This window comes from Bos taurus, chromosome 4 (genome assembly GCF_002263795.3).
Source record: "Bos taurus isolate L1 Dominette 01449 registration number 42190680 breed Hereford chromosome 4, ARS-UCD2.0, whole genome shotgun sequence".
Classification (NCBI taxonomy): domain Eukaryota; kingdom Metazoa; phylum Chordata; class Mammalia; order Artiodactyla; family Bovidae; genus Bos; species Bos taurus.
The window spans coordinates 35,405,780-35,425,102 of NC_037331.1; the positions used below are offsets into that span (position 1 = coordinate 35,405,780).

The 19,323-nt window shown below is 39.8% G+C and overlaps 1 protein-coding gene and 1 pseudogene across 2 annotated transcripts in view; one reads left to right on the forward strand and one right to left on the reverse strand.

Annotated features, from left to right (window-relative positions):
- Positions 1–19,323, forward strand: part of SEMA3D (semaphorin 3D) — a 230,191-nt gene that overhangs the window by 16,097 nt on the left and 194,771 nt on the right. The gene's annotated exons all lie outside the window — the stretch shown is intronic.
- LOC104972008 (endogenous retrovirus group PABLB member 1 Env polyprotein-like) lies at positions 4,684–6,354 on the reverse strand (annotated as a pseudogene).

The following is a 19,323-nucleotide window of genomic DNA, read 5'->3' on the forward strand; positions in this document are numbered from 1 at the left end:
GCATCCAATATTTCTCATGCTGTTCATCCTTTTATCTTTTTTTTAAAAATTGTCTTGATACTTTGCTATATTTCAAAAACTAATGCAAACTCACATTCTTCCTCCAATTAACAATTCAAAAAACATAAATAAGTTCAGTAACTTATTTTCCCCATCACACATATTTGTGTTTTATAATAAATTATTTTAATTTAAAATTCATTTTATACCTCTGGCAAATCACCAGCTCCTAGGGTGAAGATGTATAACCATATCTGGTTCATTCTCCTTGACATCTAGCATAGCAATCAGTCTTTGTGGATTTGTAATTACAAGTGAAAAAATAAAATCAAGAAGAGCTGTGAGAGTTGAAAATAAGATCCTGAGTCAGTATTGGCAAACTGTTATTTTGTTTAAATAAATAATTAATTAGATGCTTTGGTTATTCTTTTTCAGTTTTAGTTAAATCCGGGATCATAGAACGATTATCCTTCTCTCAATCAAAAACATGTAAAATAATTCTCACAGATAGCAGTTGTTGTTTAATTTAAAAAATGTTTAAGTGACAGATGAACCTTCTGTACCATTAAGATAATAACCTATGGAAATAGTCTAGGTCCTCTATTTTGCATCTTACTATCAGTTTATTTTGACTTTAGATTACCTGCATTCAAAAGAATGTTAAGGACAAAAATTACTATATGAAAGTAGCAGACAACCTATTAGTTTAAGAAATAGTGCTCCTAAAGTTCAGTTTTACATTCTAAGTAAATATATTGAATTTGTGTTTATCCGATATGGTATTTTGGCATTTCTCTAACATGGGTATATTTTATTAAAACTTATTTAAGAAAACTAGTACCTGAGGACTTTTGTTTTGTTTGTTTGAATTCCAACCTAGGAAATAGAGTGTAAGCCTGATAAATCATCAGTATTCAGATACCTATTTTGAAATTCCTATTATTAAAAAAATATAAATAATATAACAATTTTTGTTTCATAGACTCGTGACATTTCAGAATTAAAAAAAACAACCTAATTGAATGTCTAGTCCATCTTCTTAATTTTACAGAGAGGACTGAGGATGAAGTAATGTGAGTTCTTCCTTCCCTCCCTCTCTCTCTTCCTTCCTTAAACATGAAAGAACAGCTTCTATATTCACAGATTGGAGCTGAATGTTTGGAGAGAAATGGCCCCAGGCTTGAGTAATTCATGATCCATGTAAATAAGACACTAGTTGTAGTGTGTTCATAGGCACACAATTGAGTCATCACAAAGCTGAGATTATAACTGAAATCTTGTCCCTCCTAAAAGGGCAGACATGCTACTTTTCACTAATGCGACAGATGATTTAGAAAAATTTAATGCATGCTGTGAGAAATGTTGACACTTATACCCAGGCAAAGTGATGGCTGCAAGTAACATAATGATGACCATTTCTGAAATAATACATTATTTTTCTCATCTGATAATCAAAAACTCTGCTCTGGTTATGATCATCGATGCTACACAGCTGCTCTTGACCTGATCTCTTTCTAGTTTAGTTATTAAAAAAGGGTACATTTACAAATGTGTACCTTACATTACTACTATAGAATTTTTAATTTAGAGATCTATGAATACACACTCATATATACATATATATGCATATGTCTGAAGGAGAGAAAATGTGTTATCCTCCCAAAATGCCTTTTTAGCATAAGGGTTATCTCACTAGCTTTTGGAGAGACAACAGCTATAGGAGAAGCTTTGAAAATCTTGTAGAAGCTACCCTTTTGTAAAAGCAATTAATATTTATGAAGGAAATCTCCATTTGTAAGGGTTTTTACTACTCTGTAAAAGATGATGCTATGAAAGTGCTGCACTCAATATGCCAGCAAATTTGGAAAACTCAGCAGTGGCCACAGGACTGGAAAAGGTCAGTTTTCATTCCAGTCCAAAAGAAAGGCAATGCCAAAGAATGCTCAAACTACTGCACAATTGCACTCATTTCACACTTTAATAAAGTAATGCTCAAAATTCTCCAAGCCAGGCTTCAGCAATACGTGAACTGTGAACTTCCAGATGTTCAAGCTGCTTTTAGAAAAGGCAGAGGAACCAGAGATCAAATTGCCAACATCTGCTGGTTCATGGCAAAAGCAAGAGAGTTCCAGAAAAACATCTATTTCTGCTTTATTGACTATGCCAAAGCCTTTGACTGTGTGGATCACAATAAACTGTCGAAAATTCTGAGAGATGGGAATACCAGACCACCTGTTCTGCCTCTTGATAAACCTGTATGCAGGTCAGGAAGCAACAGTTAGAACTGGACATGGAACAACAGACTGGTTCCAAATAGGAAAAGGAGTATGTCAAGGCTGTATATTGTCACCCTGCTTATTTAACTTATATGCAGAGTGCCTCATGAGAAACACTGGGCTGGAGGAAGCACAAGTTGGAATCAAGATTACCGGGAGAAATAGCAATAACCTTAGATATGCAGATGACAACACCCTTATGGCAGAAAGTGAAGAAGAACTAAAGAGCCTCTTGATGAAAGTGAAAGAGGAGAGTGCAAAAGTTGGCTTAAAGCTCAACATTCAGAAAACTAAGATTATGGCATCTGGTCCCATCATTTCATGGCAAATAGATGGGGAAATAGTGGAAACAGTGGCTGCCTTTGTTTTTCTGGGCTCCAAAATGACTGCAGATGGTGATTGCAGCCATGAAATTAAAAGACGCTTACTCCTTGGAAGGAAAGTTATGACCAACCTAGATAGCATATTCAAAAGCAGAGACATTACTTTGTCCACAAAGGTCCATCTAGTCAAGGCTATGGTTTTTCCAGTCGTCATGTATGGATGTGAGAGTTGGACTATAAAGAAAGCTGAGCACTGAAGTATTGATGCTTTTGAACTGTGGTGTTGGAGAAGACTCTTGAGAGTCCCTTGGACTGCAAGGAGATCCAACCAGTCCATTCTGAAGGAGATCAGTCCTGGGTGTTCATTGGTAGGACTGATGTTGAAGCTGAAACTCCAATACTTTGGCTACCTGATGCGAAGAGCTGACTCATTTGAAAAGACCCTGATGCTGGGAAAGATTGAGGGCAGGAGGAGAAGGGGACAACAGAGGATGGTTGGATGGCATCACTGACTCAGTGAACACGGGTTTGGGTGAACTCTGGGAGTTGGTGATGGACAGGGAGGACTGGCGTGCTGCGTTTCACGGCGTCACGAAGAGTCGTACACAACTGAGTGAATGAACTGAACTGGACCATCTTATGACTGAATCTCAAACTCCTTGCTGCAGAAGGCCCCGACTTAAATCTATGTAACAATACCTTTGTTTACTGTGCTTTACCTGGTGACCTCCCCATAGATGGCTCCCCAGTGCCCTTTATCTTTCTTCTGTCATTAGTTGAAGAAAGTATTTAAGGTGTGACCTTGGCCTGTTCTGTTGTGTTACCTCAATTTTCCTGGATATCTTCCATGTATACAGGAGGTGTGCATGTTCTTAAACTTGTTTTTCTCCTGTTAGTCTTTTTATTACAGGGGAAGGGGACCATCTCAGCCAAGAACCTAACCAAATAAATTGTACTCCACTGTCTGCATTGTCCTTCTGAGTGAATTTGTTTCCCAGAATGCATGGCTACAACACTAATACTTATTATCATCATGATGAAAACATGGTGATCAAGATAAATTCCTGCCTTCATCAATTTCAAGGGAGGATGTTACAAAAGGAAAGTTTGAGTTAGCATGTGCTTTCATGTTCTTTATTGTCATAAAAACTACTTTATGCAAGAAAGTAGGATATGCATCTTCTGCCTCAGTGGTCTGATTCTTTCTTATCATGTTTTTAAAAATATATTTAATAACTCCAAAACTTTATTGTCACTTTATGTCTTATCTTCTAACATGTTAATCATATAATATATATATATATGCACATATACACATAAAATTGTATCCTATATAGACTATCAGATCAGATCAGATCAGATCAGTCACTCAGTTGTGTCCGACTCTTTGCGACCCCATGAATCACAGCACACCAGGCCTCCCTGTCCATCACCAACTCCCGGAGTTCACTCAGACTCACGTCCATCGAGTCAGTGATGCCATCCAGCCATCTCATCCTCTGTCGTCCCCTTCTCCTCCTGCCCCCAATCCCTCCCAGCATCAGAGTCTTTTCCAATGAGTCAACTCTTCGCATGAGGTGGCCAAAGTACCGGAGTTTCAGCTTTAGCATCATTCCTTCCAAAGAACACCCGGGGCTGATCTTCTTTAGAATGGACTGGCTGGATCTCCTTGCAGTCCAAGGGACTCTCAAGAGTCTTCTCCAACACCACAGTTCAAAAGCATCAATTCTTCGGCACTCAGCCTTCTTCACAGTCCAACTCTGACATCCATTCATGACCACAGGAAATATAATGATATATATATATATATATATATATACACACTATAACCACATATAGTGTATATATATATATATATATAAAACATACTAAAGGAGTAACATGTTGCATGATAGACATACATGCATATATATATAATAATAAAAATACTAACAGAAGAAAAACAAGTTTAATAACATGCATACCTCCTGTATACATGGACGATATCTAGGAAAATTGAGGTAACTCAACAGAACAGGCCAAGGTCACACCTTAAATACTTTCTTAAACTAATGACAGAAGAAAGATAAAGGGCACTGGGGAGCCACCTATGGGGAGGTCATCAGGTAAAGCCCAAGATGGGGTCCTGCTTTCAAGATGGAGCCTGTTCTGTCTGCTTCCTCCTTCATTCCCCACTCTTGATGCTCTTAACTCATAGTATGAGCACCACTCATAGGCATGTATTGCACCCTGTCTCTCTGACCGTCAATTTGGGAGAACAACGCAGTCCTTTGGATTACAAAGTTCATAAAACATTGTAAAATTCAGGGTCCACAAAGCAGAACTATCAAGGCAACTGTAACAATGGTTAATATAGTTTTCCACCAATCACCCTTCACCCAAGATAGGACCGAAGTCCAGAAAGGAATGTTTTCATTTGATGTTGCTTTTACCTGATTTTTCATGTCATCTAAAGCAGCTGATACATTGCCAGATAAATCAGGAATATATACACAACATCCAACCTTAATTATAGCACAGTTCCCTTCTTGAGCAGCTGTGAGCATGTCCAAAGCCATTCTATTTTGAATTACCACTTTTTTCATTAGGATTTGTTCTTCATTTAAGGCTTGAATGGCTTTAGCACTATCTAGGAAGGCCTGTTTTGTGTAATTTTTCAAGGATTCTAATTTAATCATAGTATCTGTTGTGCCTGTAGAAGGTATGAATAAGGCAGCAATATACTCATACCATTGAAACACAGACCTTGTCCACCTAGCATGTAAATAAGGTAGATTTACCAGGGCTTGTTGTAGGTTAGGCTTTAGTTACTTCTATGAAACTGGTGTTTACATCAAACATAACCCCATGACTCAAGTCTGTTGACTCTAGGTCTGGCTTACCGAGAACAGGGAGAGATTATGATTGACAAGAGAAAGGAAAGTCTCTTTTTGTCATCCCAGAAAAGAGCAGAGTGGTTTAAAATCTTGGCAGAGCAGTGACACCCACTAAGGAAGTCCATCCATCACAGACAGAGGCATAGCCCCACATAACCAGCAGTTAGAGGTGTTGTGGAAGCCCGCGTAGGAATGTGCCCATGCGATGAAAACATTTTCCTAAGGTGAAACAGAAGTTAAATTCAAAATCACGTTGATGAGGCCAAGCAGCAGGAGTTGATTATTCAGCTTCATCCTGAAGGGGCTCGTCCAGGATCTTCTTTTCCTTCTTAAGGATGATCTTAATCTCTCGAGGGTTAGTGGAGTCCCTCTGCACAGTCCACTAAGTGTTTTCTGGGTCTGCGTGGTATGTTCTCTTCACCTTCATGTGGTGGATCCAGGGAATGACACCTGCAACTTTAACTGCCATAGAGCTGGTAAGAACAACAGTATATGGACCCTTCCAATGTAGAGCCAAGGAGTCGTGTTTCCAGTCCTTGACCACACCTGATCCCCAGGCACAAATTCGTGAATCTGTTCTCCAAGGGGGAATGGCACCCTTTCTTGTACAAACTTAGTTACCTGATTTATTACCTTACCCAGTTGTTCCATCTGCTGTGAAATCTCCTCTCCCCTTACCTGAGGCAAATTGGTTGACATCTGTTTTATTATGGGAGGGGGCCTCCCATTCACAATTTCATACGGAGAAGAGCCATGGTACCATGGGGTCATCCTGAGTCTGAGCAGAGCCGTCGCAAACAAGTCCACCCAGGAGCAGTCAGTCTCTATGATCCAGTTGGAGAGTGTCTCTTTAAGTGTCTGGTTGGTTCCTGCCACCATCCCTGAACTCTGGTGCCTATATACTGTATGTAATTTCCACTTGATGTTTAAAGTTTTGCTTACTTATACTGAATCAGCTATGAAAGCCAGACCATTGTCTGATCCAGTGCTGGTAGGAAATCCAAATCTGGGAACTATCTCCCTAAGCAGGCACCGGGCTACTTCTGATGCTCTTTCAGGCCGGGTAGGAAAAGCTTCTACCCATCCTGAGAACATACATACCATGACCAGCAGGTAGTGGTGATGTCGGTGAGGTTTCATTCTGTTGAAATCCACTTCCAGGTGTTGAATGGGCAGCATGCCTTTTAGCTGAATCCCCGGAGATTTCTGTCTGTGCTGAGAGGCAGCTTTGACCTGTGAGCAGGCAGTGCAGTCCTGAGATTCTGTCCTGCATAGGGACGAGAGGCGGGGAACCAAGAAATATTTTCAAATTAGCTCTTCCAGTTTGTCATGGCCTAGGAAGGTCACTTGTGTTTGGCTTATCAGAGTGGGTGCCAGCTCCTCCAGTACCAATAATTTACCACTTGTCAATTCCTACCATCCCTTTTCAGTCTTGATGGCCCCTTCTGCTTTGAGTAGTTGGTTTCAGGGTTCAGTGTATTTTGGAGAGTCCAGCGTTAGCTCAGGCAGCTCCACCAATATGAGAGCTTTAATAAGCCCTCACTGGTCACCCCCAAGCCCTTGGCTGCCTGTTTAGCGGTCTTACCTGCCAATCTGTTTCCCCAAGCCCAGGGGGTATCCTCTTTTTGATATCCTCAGCAGTGTATGACTGCAACCCTTTCTGGTTTCCAGGCAACATCTAATAGGGTCTTAATTTCTTCCTTATTTTTACTATTTTTTTCACTAGCTGTCAAAAGGCCTCTCTCCTTATACAGAGCCCTGTAGTGTGGCAAAAGCATACCTGGAGTCTGTGTAAATGTTTTGTCTTCTTACCTTTTGACAGCTGGAGGGCCTGGATTAGAGCATATAGTTTGGCCCATTGAGTGGACGAGTGTGATGGGAGAGAGCTAGCCTCTACGATGGTTTCTTCCATGACTACTGAATATCCTGACAGTTGTTGTCCTTGTTTCACCAGGCTGGTGCCATTGGTGTACAGGACCAAATCTGGGTCCAGGATTGGCTGGTCTCTTGAGTCAGGTCTGCTGGCATATTTCCTTGCAATTATGTGAGGGCCCACCTCCTCTCACAGGAAGGAGAGTGACCAGATTCAGGGCCTAACAAGGCTTAGTAGTAACATAGGGGTTCTCACATAACTGTCCCTGGTATTGAGTAATCTGAGATGTTGACAGCAATTTATGGGGGTCCCCTCGTAAGAGAGTGCTGACCTTATGTGGACTTTTATGATCAAATCTTGGCCCAAAGTCAGCTTGGTTGCCTCCCGGACCAGTAAGGTAACTGCAGCAACTGCCCGTAAGCATCCCAGCCACCCAGTGGCAACACTGTCCAGCCATTTCAGGAGATAAGCCATGGGTCTGTCCCATGTCCCCACAGTCTGGGACAACAGTCCTATAGGCACCTTGTCCTTTTCAGTCAGGTAAAGAGTAAGCAGCTTATATAGGTCTGGCAGGCCCAAGGCGGGTGCTGATGTAATTGTACTGGGTTTGAATTCTATTAACCAGTGGGACTTGTTTTGCAAGCCTTGGCGGGGAGCGGGTTGTCTTCCTCCCAGACCTCAGGGAATTGTTGGGTTAACTCTCTCTTGACTGTTTGGCTAACTCTCTCTCTCTCGTCCGATTTCCCTTCTGGGAGATCCTGCAACCTCCATTCATCTTGAGGGATTATCGAGAAGAAGAGTAAATAGGTGGTTGATCCCACTCGAAGAGTGAGTCTTTCGTTTGGGGGAAAGGTCACTTGTGCCTCCATTTAGCAAGTTGCTTCCCAACAAAGGTACTGGGCATTCAAGGATGTATAAAAATTCATGAGTCACCTGGTGTCCCCACCATCTGGCATTTTCGGGGTAGGCTTGAGACACAAAGCCTGCACTTATCACCATCTGAGACCCAGCAGCCTCTGGCTGGGTCTATTGGCGTATAAAGTCTATAGGCCTCGCACAGTCTTTTGCAGAACTCAGAGGGTGATTAGCTTTCCCTTTGAATCACTTCGGAGGGTTTTGCAATAATCATAGCTTTTTGGGCCCCCCTCTTGAGGCCTTGTGAAATAGCCGCCCAATATCTCTCCAGGTAGCCCCTCCCTTCCTCTGTGTTACAGTCCCAATTGGGCCTCTCATCGGGGGTGGCTAGTTTTACCCACCATTGCAGGTTTGCAGTACCCTCAGGTGCCATTTCTCTTAACCATTTTTTTTTTTGGCCTCAGTTAGGATTCTGTGTCTTTCCTCAGTGCTGAAAAGGGAGACTAGTAGTTGGATTATGTCACCCTATGTAGGGTGGAGGATTCAAAAAATAGTCTCCATTAGCCTAATCATGGCTTGTGGCTCCCCTGAGTATGGTGGAGCGTGTCTCTGCCAGTTTAATATACCATAGAGGAAAATGGCTGGTAATACTAGGCTACAGGGGGCTGATGGTAGTGCCCCATGCATCCTGAACCAGAGGCTATTGTAGCTCTCTGAGGGGCATCTGTAGTGGGGTTCTTTCCCCCTTTCCCTGGAGCAAAGCCTCTGTTGAATTGCTGTGTTTTCTTCCCCCTTCCCATCAGTACTCACCGAGAGTGGTGGATACAATCTAGGAGGTCTGGCTGAGATGGAATTCTGGGGCATTGACCGGAGGTCTCCATCTCTGGGATCGGAGCCTCTACGATCTCTGGCAGAGCTGGTGGAAGAGCAGAGGCTGCTGCAGGAACTTCACCTGGCCCTGGATTGGGCAGTAAGGTGGCCTCCGGTCCTGGTGGAGCACTGGGAGGCAGGCGTGTCATTATCTAGTATGGGGTAGGGGTCAGGTCATCCCCATCCAAATCCTGTAGAATTTCCTTTTTTATCATCAATTTTTGTGCCATTAATATTTTCCTCTTTCCCTTCTGGAATACAGAACCTTATCCAAGTAGGAGGGTCTTAAGCTAACCCTAGCCATGAGTCATATGTGGATTTTGATCTGGGTGTCCTGGCTCTCCTGTGACTACTGTATAGACTGATTCTACTATTTTTAAGTTCATGTTGTTCCCTGGTGGCCATCCTACTCCCATAGGGGGCCATTTGACCTCACAGAGTATGTGGAGGCGGTTAGGCGTTATCTTCACCCCATAGTCTCCTCCAAATCCCTTCTTTGAATTTTTAATCATGCACTCCAATACAGTTGCCTTAGATTCACTTCCCCCCCGCATCTTGCTTACCTTCTCGGACCTTCTTCTACTTTTCCTTTTCATTCTTTCTACGAAGTTCTCAGTACCCTATGTACTTCTGATATTTCCACTCAATGAAACACTTAAATTGCCATTCTGCCTCCTTCTTAAATGGGGTGAGAAGAGCCTTACCTGCTAGATCCCAGAGGGAGAAGGGGGATCGGTGTGTCTTCACCTGCCAGTCAGCACAGCTGAACCAGAACACCACATGGTCCAAGACTGTTTCTCCCTTAACTTTTAAAGTCCGTTCTGCCTTGGTGGACTTGATCCACCAAGATGTGCAGATGAAAACACAGATGGGTTAAATACCCCACGTCCTAGGCCATCTTCGGAAAAGCCTATTCATACTCACTTATGTATTCTGCTCCTTCTAGCCTGACAATTCCGAGGGGGACAAGAATTTCACTGCAGATGGGACACCGCCTGGGGGAGGATAGAATACGAGCACACAAGGACCAAGTTTCTTCTCCTAAAAATCCCCTGGTGATTGCTTGGTAATAATTTTCCCCAAGACGGCATGGACACCACCTCCTAAATGACCTTCACAAATTTCCTTCCTAAGCCCTAACATGCTCTTCAACCTGTGTACCAAGCAATCACTGCTACCTGCCTATCCTAAAAATCCCCTGGTGATGGCTTGGTAATAATTTTCCCCAAGATGGCATGGACACCACCTCCTAAATGACCTTCACAAATTTCCTTTCTAAGCCCTAACACGCTCGTCAACCTGTGTACCAAGCAATCGCTGCCACCTGTCTATTCCAGGCTCCTGTGGGTCTGTGCCCCTTCTAGTCCCTCCCAGGGGGCTGATCAGGCCCCCTCTTCCACCCTGCCAGGTGGGTTCCTCCTCATCTGAGTGCTCAGTTACCCTGCTGCCGCCCACCACCTGCTAACATGCAAGGTCCAGGCACTGAGAAGCAGAACCTTCCAGAAGGGCGAGGCACCTTCCTCTTTCTAGAAGATTTGTGTCGCAAGGCCTCAGAGTAGTCCCAAATGGGACTTGTCTCCTCAAAGTGAGGAGTTTCCTGGCCCATGTACCAAATGTTGTAGCCACGCGTTCTGGGAAACAAACTCATTCAGAAGGACAATGCAGATAGTGGAGTGTGATTTATTACACCAGTGGGCCCAAGGCAGAATCTCCTCTTAGCCAAGGACCCCGACCAGTTTTTGTGAAAACCTCATATACCCTAAGTATATGTGCTCAAACCCACCTCCCCAAAGTTAACCTGCGATTCATATGCCTTAAATCCATGATTTGCATGCCTTAAGCCTAGGTAGTTAACAGTAGACAATTATCAATAGGCCTGTGGTCATACCCCAATAAGCATAATAGAATTTATGATTATATTTTGTTACACAGATAATTAGGGTATTCTTTTAGGCAATGGAGAGTCTAGGTACGAGCCCTGGGGCTCTTCCATCGGCGGCGGGGGGGGGGGGTGCGGGGGGGTGTCTGGTTTTTCCAGTTGGTATGTCGTTTCCATAGACACTGGGCATATAGCTCAAAGTCCACAGTCTGGCCCAAGATGGAGTCCTGCTTTCAAGATGGAGCCTGTTCTGTCCATTTCCTCCTTCATTAGAAGAAGGAATGATTCTTGACAGGATGAATGTCTGGGAAGTGTTTCTTGTGATGCTGTCTTTGGTTTACGGCATTAAGAAGCTTCTTCCAGACAACCTGGAAGTCTTTGATTTGTTTTCTTTTTCCTTATTCAAGTTTACACTGTGACTTCCATTGTTACCTCTCAATTTTGGAATAACCCCACCATCCAAGAAACCTAAACCATAGATAGGCTAATTGGAAGGCAACTTGCACTCATGCACATACTGTATGTAACTCATTGGTAAAAGAGGCTTTCAATAGTAATTCAGCTATTTTTAAATAAAAAAATAAAAATAGGTCACTCTTAAACATTGTTAAAAAGTTATTCAGTAGTATTTTCTGTTCATTACTCTGAACAGTTTGTTCTGACCAGCTTGTATTGGTAGAAAGGACAAAGCTTTCTGAGGACTGGTGTCTAACTGCACATCTTGCCCCTCCAAACTTACAGGTCTTTTCCACATTTTTAAACATGAAACTCTGTTACAAAATGCTGTCAGAATATCCAACAATAGTGTAGACTTTAATCCAAAATAAATGTCCTTATCAAAAGTATTCATGTTAATGATATCCTTTGCAGTTACCGGTATGTTGTTTATAGTTCTTTGTCTGTGGGAGGTAGGCTTATGTAAAATGCTGCCACTTTCCACTCATCATCTGGGTCTGAACAAAGAAAAAGAGATAACACTTTTACACAATATCATACTTTCTTGATGCGGTCACCTTTAATAATAGAAACCAAAAGAAACATTTCCCAATGTATTCATCATAATTCTACCAGGAAGCAGATGTGCAGTCTTCTTTTTCTCTTAATCATGTATTTATTTATTGCATTACATCTTTCAGTCGTGTATATTTTCCTGTAGAGGGAAATTCCATCCTTCCTGGAATAATAATTTCCTAAGTTTTTTATGTATTTTTCTTAAAAAAAAAATGATGAGTTGATGTGAAAATACACTCTCCCTTCTTAAATGTATTGGTCTTTTAAGTATATTTCTTTACAGATAGAGCTCCAGTACTTGTAACTCTTCCTGAGGATATTTCTGTGTTATCAGAAACTACCCCCCACCCCCCAAAAAAACAGATATGGGGAATTTTAGGGGAAAATAATCATATTCCTACTAAAATACAAACAAATGAATCTCCCACAGTATCTTCATGGAAAATTTCAGTATCATCTAAAGATGGAAATTTATAGTAACTCAACCGCCTATTATTCTAGCTCTTTCTTTTGTTCATTTGTGCTGAAATGATCTATGTCTCCATCAGAACATACCAGCCTTGACTGTCCTCCATCTTTCCAGAATCTCTTGGTTTCACTTATCTATGTATACAGCCTAGATCTCCAGACCAGGCATTTCAAAGAAAAATTTTCAGCCTGCTATAACATCTCATGTGCTCACATAGTTGATGTAGTTTCCTATATAATGATGCATATATTTTTTGGACTCTGATTTCCACGTGGGTTTCTATTCATCTAAGTCCAGTGAATTATCTTCTGGATCATCAGCCATCCTTGCTGATGCATATTTCTCTGGGCCAAGTAATTTGTGTTGGTCTCAGAACAATGTTCAGACAACTTTGGACAAATTTGGTAATTTATATTCACATTCACAACACCTGTTTGTCAAATTGCCAACATCCATTGGATCATCGAAAAAGCAAGAGAGTTCCAGAAAAATATTTACTTCTGCTTTATTGACTACACCAGCCTTTGACCGTGTGGATCACAACAAAATGTGGAAAATTCTTAGAGAGAATTCTTAGAGAGATGGAAATACCAGACCACCTTACCTGCCTCCTGAGAAACCTGTATTCAGGTCAAGAAGCAACAGTTAGATCCAGACATGGAACAACAGACTGTTTCCAAATCAAGAAAGGACTATGTCAAAGCTGTATATTGTCATCCTACTCATTTAACTTATATGCAGAGTACATCATGTGAAGTGCTGGGGTAGATGAAGCACAAACTAGAACTAAGATTGCTGGGAGAAATATCAATAACCTCAGATATGCAGGTGATACCACCCTTATGGCAAAAAGCGAAGAGGAACTAAAGAGCCTCTTGATGAAAGTGAAAGAGGAGAGTGAAAAAGTTGGCTTAAAACTCAGCATTCAAAAAACGAAGATCATGGCATCCAGTCCCATCACTTGATGGCAAATAGATGGGGAAACAATGGAAATTCATTCGAATATTCATTTGAAGGACCAATGCTGAAGCTGAAACTCCAATACTTTGGCTACCTGGTATGAAGAACCGACTCATTGGAAAAGACTCTGATGCTGGGAAAGATTGAAGACAGGAGGAGGAGAAGGGGACATCAGAGGATGAGATTGTTGGATGGCATCACCGACATGATGGACATGAGATTGAGCAAGCTCCAGGTGTTGGTGATGTACAGGGAAACCTGGCGTGGTACAGTCCATGTGGTTGCAAAGTCGGCAACTGGCCTGAACTCACAACACCTATAAGCCATCATTCATATGATGATATGATCAGTTGTTTTGGCTGTAGTCTGTTATATGTTATACCCTCCTGTACATAAACCCCAACTCATATTTCTTTCCTTCTATGTGATAAAATGTGTAAAATGAAACAGGGTTTTACTTTCTTAACCTCTTTATTTTTGTTGTCACCAACTAGTGACCTCAGTTTAATCAATAAGAATCATGAATAGTCGATGCTCTTATTTAAAGGGAATGACCAGAAGTGGACTTAAAGGCTGTGAATTTTTAAAAATTGTTATACATATGCATCAAATTACTGAAAAAAATCACAAATGATGAAATCATTGAGAGTAAGACACAGTTTTCTCCTGATAATGTTATTTCATCATCAACTGTACTCTCCTGTCACTGTTGTCATTCATTTCTTGTCCAGAGTGATGGCAAAATCCAATTCGAATGCCTTCAGTTGGTATGAGCTGGCTTTAATCTAACTTTGCTGCTTAGTTTTAGCCACACAGATTTATAATATCACCTCTTTTCTCATGACATATCTTATATGTCTCTTAAAATAATACCCATTCTCAAATTCCAGCTTAAATGATATCCCTACTATGAAATTTTCAGATTCTATCCATTCCCCTCCTATCTCAGTCAAGAAATAATTTTTAACAGTTTAGTTCATATTTTATATCTCTTTTATAGCACTTACATTCTGCCTAAATTACAAACAAAATACAGTGGAGTTGAATCTTATACAGGTTATAAGTTCAATATTTGAAATCACATCTTGTCAATGTTACCCTGAAAAGTCATTAAATTAATACATAAAATGTATTATAAAGCATTTGTGTGCCACTTTAGGAGCTGACATTCAGTCTTTCAATAATATGTAACACTGAAAGTTTTCCTTCTACATTGGATTCAAGTCACTGTTTCTTCACTTCAGCACAGATGAAGTAATTGGCTTATATTTGGAGTCTGTGTTGTATGAAAAAATCCCATGCCTCTTTAAATATGAAAATCAAATACAGCTTGATGAGATGTTTAGACTATGAGAACTGAGAATGACAAAGGGGATTTCTTTTTTCTTGCCCTCAAAATTATTTTTAAAAAGCTAAGTTATCCAAAAATTCTTCCTATCATCTCGATTTTCATGACATTTGGTTGCATACCTTCCTAAAGTTTTGGGTCAGTAAGTAGATAGACAGAAAGAAAGAAAGATAGATAAATGGAGGTTTGGGTAAAAATATACTATTTTGGAGACTATGATGGTTTAGTTGCTAAGTTGTGTCCAACTCTTGTGACCCCATGGACTGTAGCCAGCCAGGCTCCTCTGTCCATGGGGTTTTCCAGTCAAGAATACTGGAGGGGGTTGCCATTTCCTTCTCCAGGGGGTCTTTCAAACTCATGAATCAAACCTGGGTCTCCTGCCTTGCAGGGGGATTCCTGCATTGCAGACTTATTCTTTATTAACTGAGTTAGGAGATAAGGATTATGTCAAATTTTAAAACTTCTGTGCATCAGAACAAACAACAGAGTAAAAAGGAAACCCATGAAATATAAGAGATAATTGAAAATCATATATCTGACAAATGTTAATATCCAGAATATATAAAGGACTCCTACAACTCAACACAACAACAAAAAACTAATTGAAAAATGAGCAAGGATTGAATAGATATTTATTCAAAGAATATTTAGAAGTAGCCAATGAGCATATGAAAAGATATTCAGAATCACTAATCATTAGAAAAATGCAAGTCAAAGCCATCATGAGTTATCACTTCACATCTTAAGATGGCTACTGTCCAAACACCAAACAACAGAAATAACATGGGTTGGTAAAGATGTAAAGAAATTGGAATCCTTGTTGCACTGTTGGTGACAATGTAAAATGATCTAGCTGCTTAGGAAAACAGTACTGAGTTTTCATTAAGAAACTGAAAATATAATTACCACATCATCTAGCAATCCCACTTCTGGTTATACATCGCAAAAACTTGAAAGCAGGATATCAAAGCACTATTTGCATATGTAAGCTTATGTGGCATTATCCAAAATAACCATGATGTGGAAACAACCCAAATGTCCATCACTGGATAAATGGACAGACAAAATGTGGTATGATAAGGGGGCAACAGAAGATGAGATGGTTGGATGGCATCACCAACTCAATGGACATGAGTTTGAACAAACTCCGGGAGATGGTGAAAGACAGGGAAGCTTGGCATGCTGCCATCCATGGGATCGCAAACTGAGTGAGTGAACAACAGCAACAACAATGGAAAGTGAGTCAGACTTAAAAAAGAAGGAAATCCTGTTACATGGCAAACATGGATAAACCTTAAAGACATTATGCTAAGTGAAACAACCCAGTCACAAAAGACACATGGTATATCGTTGCACTTCAGTGAGGCATCTAAGTAGTCAAATACAGAAACCAGGAAGTAGAATGGTGGTTTCAGCTGCTGGGGGCAGGGAGAAATGGGGAGTTGTTCAATGGATACTGGAGTTTCAGTTTTGTAAGATGAAAAAGTTCTGGAGATCTGTTTCACAACAGTGTACATATACATAATAATACTGAGTTTTACACTTAACAGTGGTTAAGATAATAAATTTCATGTTACTTTTTTTTTTTATACCAAAACTAAAAATGACTAAAGAATACTAACTTAAATAACTAGTTTAAATCTAGGATGCTTGGCATTATATGATGTAGTGGCTCAGTTCAAATTTGAAAGGCTTTGCAATAAAAGCATTGTTAAAAGAACAAAATTTTACTCAGATAGACCTTTGTTCAAATCCATGCTCTGCTGCTGACTAAAACACTGGCTTAATTTTTCTGAGCATCAGTTTCATCACATGCTAATTTGGATTAAAAATAGTATCTACCTGCAGAAACTTGAAATGCATTAAAGTTCAGCATATTGTAAGGATTCAAAAAAGGTTATTGTTACTATTATTGATGATTCCATTTAAAAAATAATCATTTGTAACTTACAGTGCAAATTCAAGGCTTCTTTGTTAGAAAAGGCATCTGTGACTTTGCTCATTTCAATTTATACTTGGAAGATAGGCAGTACTTTTTTTTTTCCTTCCTACTATTTTTGAAAAGGCATTCAGACATGAAATGCTTGATTATTTACTTGAATCAGGATTGAAACACTTGGCTAGTTGAAGGCAATTCTGGGAATGAGAAAAAGGGCCCCTCTTTGAGTGATTGAAGCTGGATTTCTGAATCGGATCTTTCAAAAATAATGGGATTCTTTGCCCATTTTCCATGAATTTACATTTTTTCATAGAAAATTGTCTTGGATCAGATAAATTTTAAGTAACATCTCTTATTTTTTCATTACTTTAAAAAATGCAACCCTAAATTATCTTAATCTTTCTTACTCTCCTTAATATCCTTTCTGCTGGATATTTGATTCTTTCTATATTTAGTTTTCTATCCTGTGACTATTTTTAAAGTCTGCTTTTTTTCAGATTCGGTTTCTTATTTTTCAAGTTTGATAAATATACTTTCATGAATTTTTAGAAATTTAGCTTTGTTTTACTGTTCACTTTCTCACAAGCACTATGTTCTTTGCTTGGCAAGAATTTTCTTACTAAATTATGATTCTGTTGTGTGGTGAGTGATATTTTCTACTTGACACAGATAAGGAAACTGAGACATAGATTACATAGCCCAAGTTCCCACCCATAAAGTATGAAGAATGGGACGTGGACCCAGGTGGTTTGATTTCAGAGCTCAGGCTCTCCAGAGCTGCACAAGTATCCTCGTTTTATCAGAGATGCACTTTCAAAAGCTGCCTCTTTTTTTCCTTTCCTTTATTCTCTATATATTTTACAGTCCTACTCATTTCTTTAAGGAATATCCCCCTTTCCTTCAAAATGTAGATCAACATTTTAGAATGTAATGTGTTCCCTTGTGTGCTCCTGCATTTCTTACTGCATCTCTGTTCTCCCAGGTCACTGACTCACTGCTGGGGATGTCCTTGGCCTCCTTGCCCTGTGACATTCAGTTACTAACTCCATTCTTTTACTTCTGTCTTCCAAGGAGTCTGAGCTTTTGAATGTTATTTTCCTTTCATTCAGTTCCAAGATGATGTTTGTCTCTGCTGAGTGTATTTCCTTTAAGCTACTGGAACCTTCTGTTCTGCAGATTGCTCCTTGGTGCATTTGGAATGAAGCTGCCAAATTTCTTTTTGTACATATGCTTGCTTTTCTGTTCCTGGAAACTCTACAGAGTTTCCTCTCATTTTCTACATTTTTCTTCTTCACGTTTCACCTCACTAGCCTAGTATGTGTCTACCATATTGTTTTCTCTCCACCCCAGTTCACTTCAGAATATCCTCTTGTTCTGAATGCTTCAATTTACCCAAACCTTCCACTGTCTTTTTTACTGTGGAAGGAGTTGTATTTTAATCAACTACGCCATGTCATTCTGCGAAAACCAATGGCTACACATTCTGGAAACTTCAGCAACTAAGTTTTTTTATTTCTTTTTTTAACCTGATCTACTTTATCTGCTTCCTTCATTCCTCTCATAAGAATCATACTTTAATGATTTGCAAGAAGCTCATGATGAGGACCTGGCTTTACACAGTAATCACTCTTAAGTGAGCTCTAAGTGCTTACTGGTGCTATGATTGAGGACACGAATTATATAAGAAATCCAGGGCAGTGAAAAGATCACAGGGCATACAGTCAGAAGATTCGAGTCTTTGCCATTGGTGGTTCTTCTTGTCAACCTGACTTTAGCTTCTACAATATTTCTTCTTACTCTCAGCTTTATTTGTCAAGTGAAGGATTAATAATACTTAACTCCAAAGGGGAGATTCAAGTGAGACAAAAAGCACGCACATATTTTATAATTTGGAAATTGCCATACAACAGGTACAAATTATTATTATATTGGCTTTCAAAGCACAGAGATGAAAGTTTGTCAAGCACATACCAATGTAAATAAAAATGAAAGGCGAATATGACTAGAAATCCTTACATAAGGATTTCATTTATTTATACAGTTTTCTCTCTAGCATCAGAAGTTTTCTTAAAATATTGACATCTTCATTTAAGGTTTTATTTAGTAAAAGAAAATTTCACATAGCCTTATGAATATTTGAGTGTCTGAAGGTGGTAGGTAACATGCTTTGCTGATCTGAATATCATAATCCAAAAATAATACCATGTATGTAGTTCACAATTTCTTCATGTGATAGGATGGCTGTTCCAGTGCAGTTCATAGGGAAAACACAGATGGGTGGCAAGGACATGCATTGGCATGTGTTATTACGGGTGAAGTTCCACCTGGAAATCCTTTGCTTTCCTCTGTAAGGAGTCATCTCACTCCCACAGGATTGGTGATTTCAAGGTTTTATGTCTTCCCACATGTCTAATTATACAAGTGATTCATTTACAGTTTAATCTTTAAAAATACCATATTGCAAACCAACACATAGACTCACTGAAAGCCATACTAAAAAGATTTATTATCCCATTTTATTCCCCTATGAAAACTACTGAATTATTATATACCATTTCAAGCCATTAATAAAGACCTTTGTATGAACAAAATATGGAGGATAAAACTAAGTTTTTCAGTTCTTTTGAAAATGAGCTTGAACTGT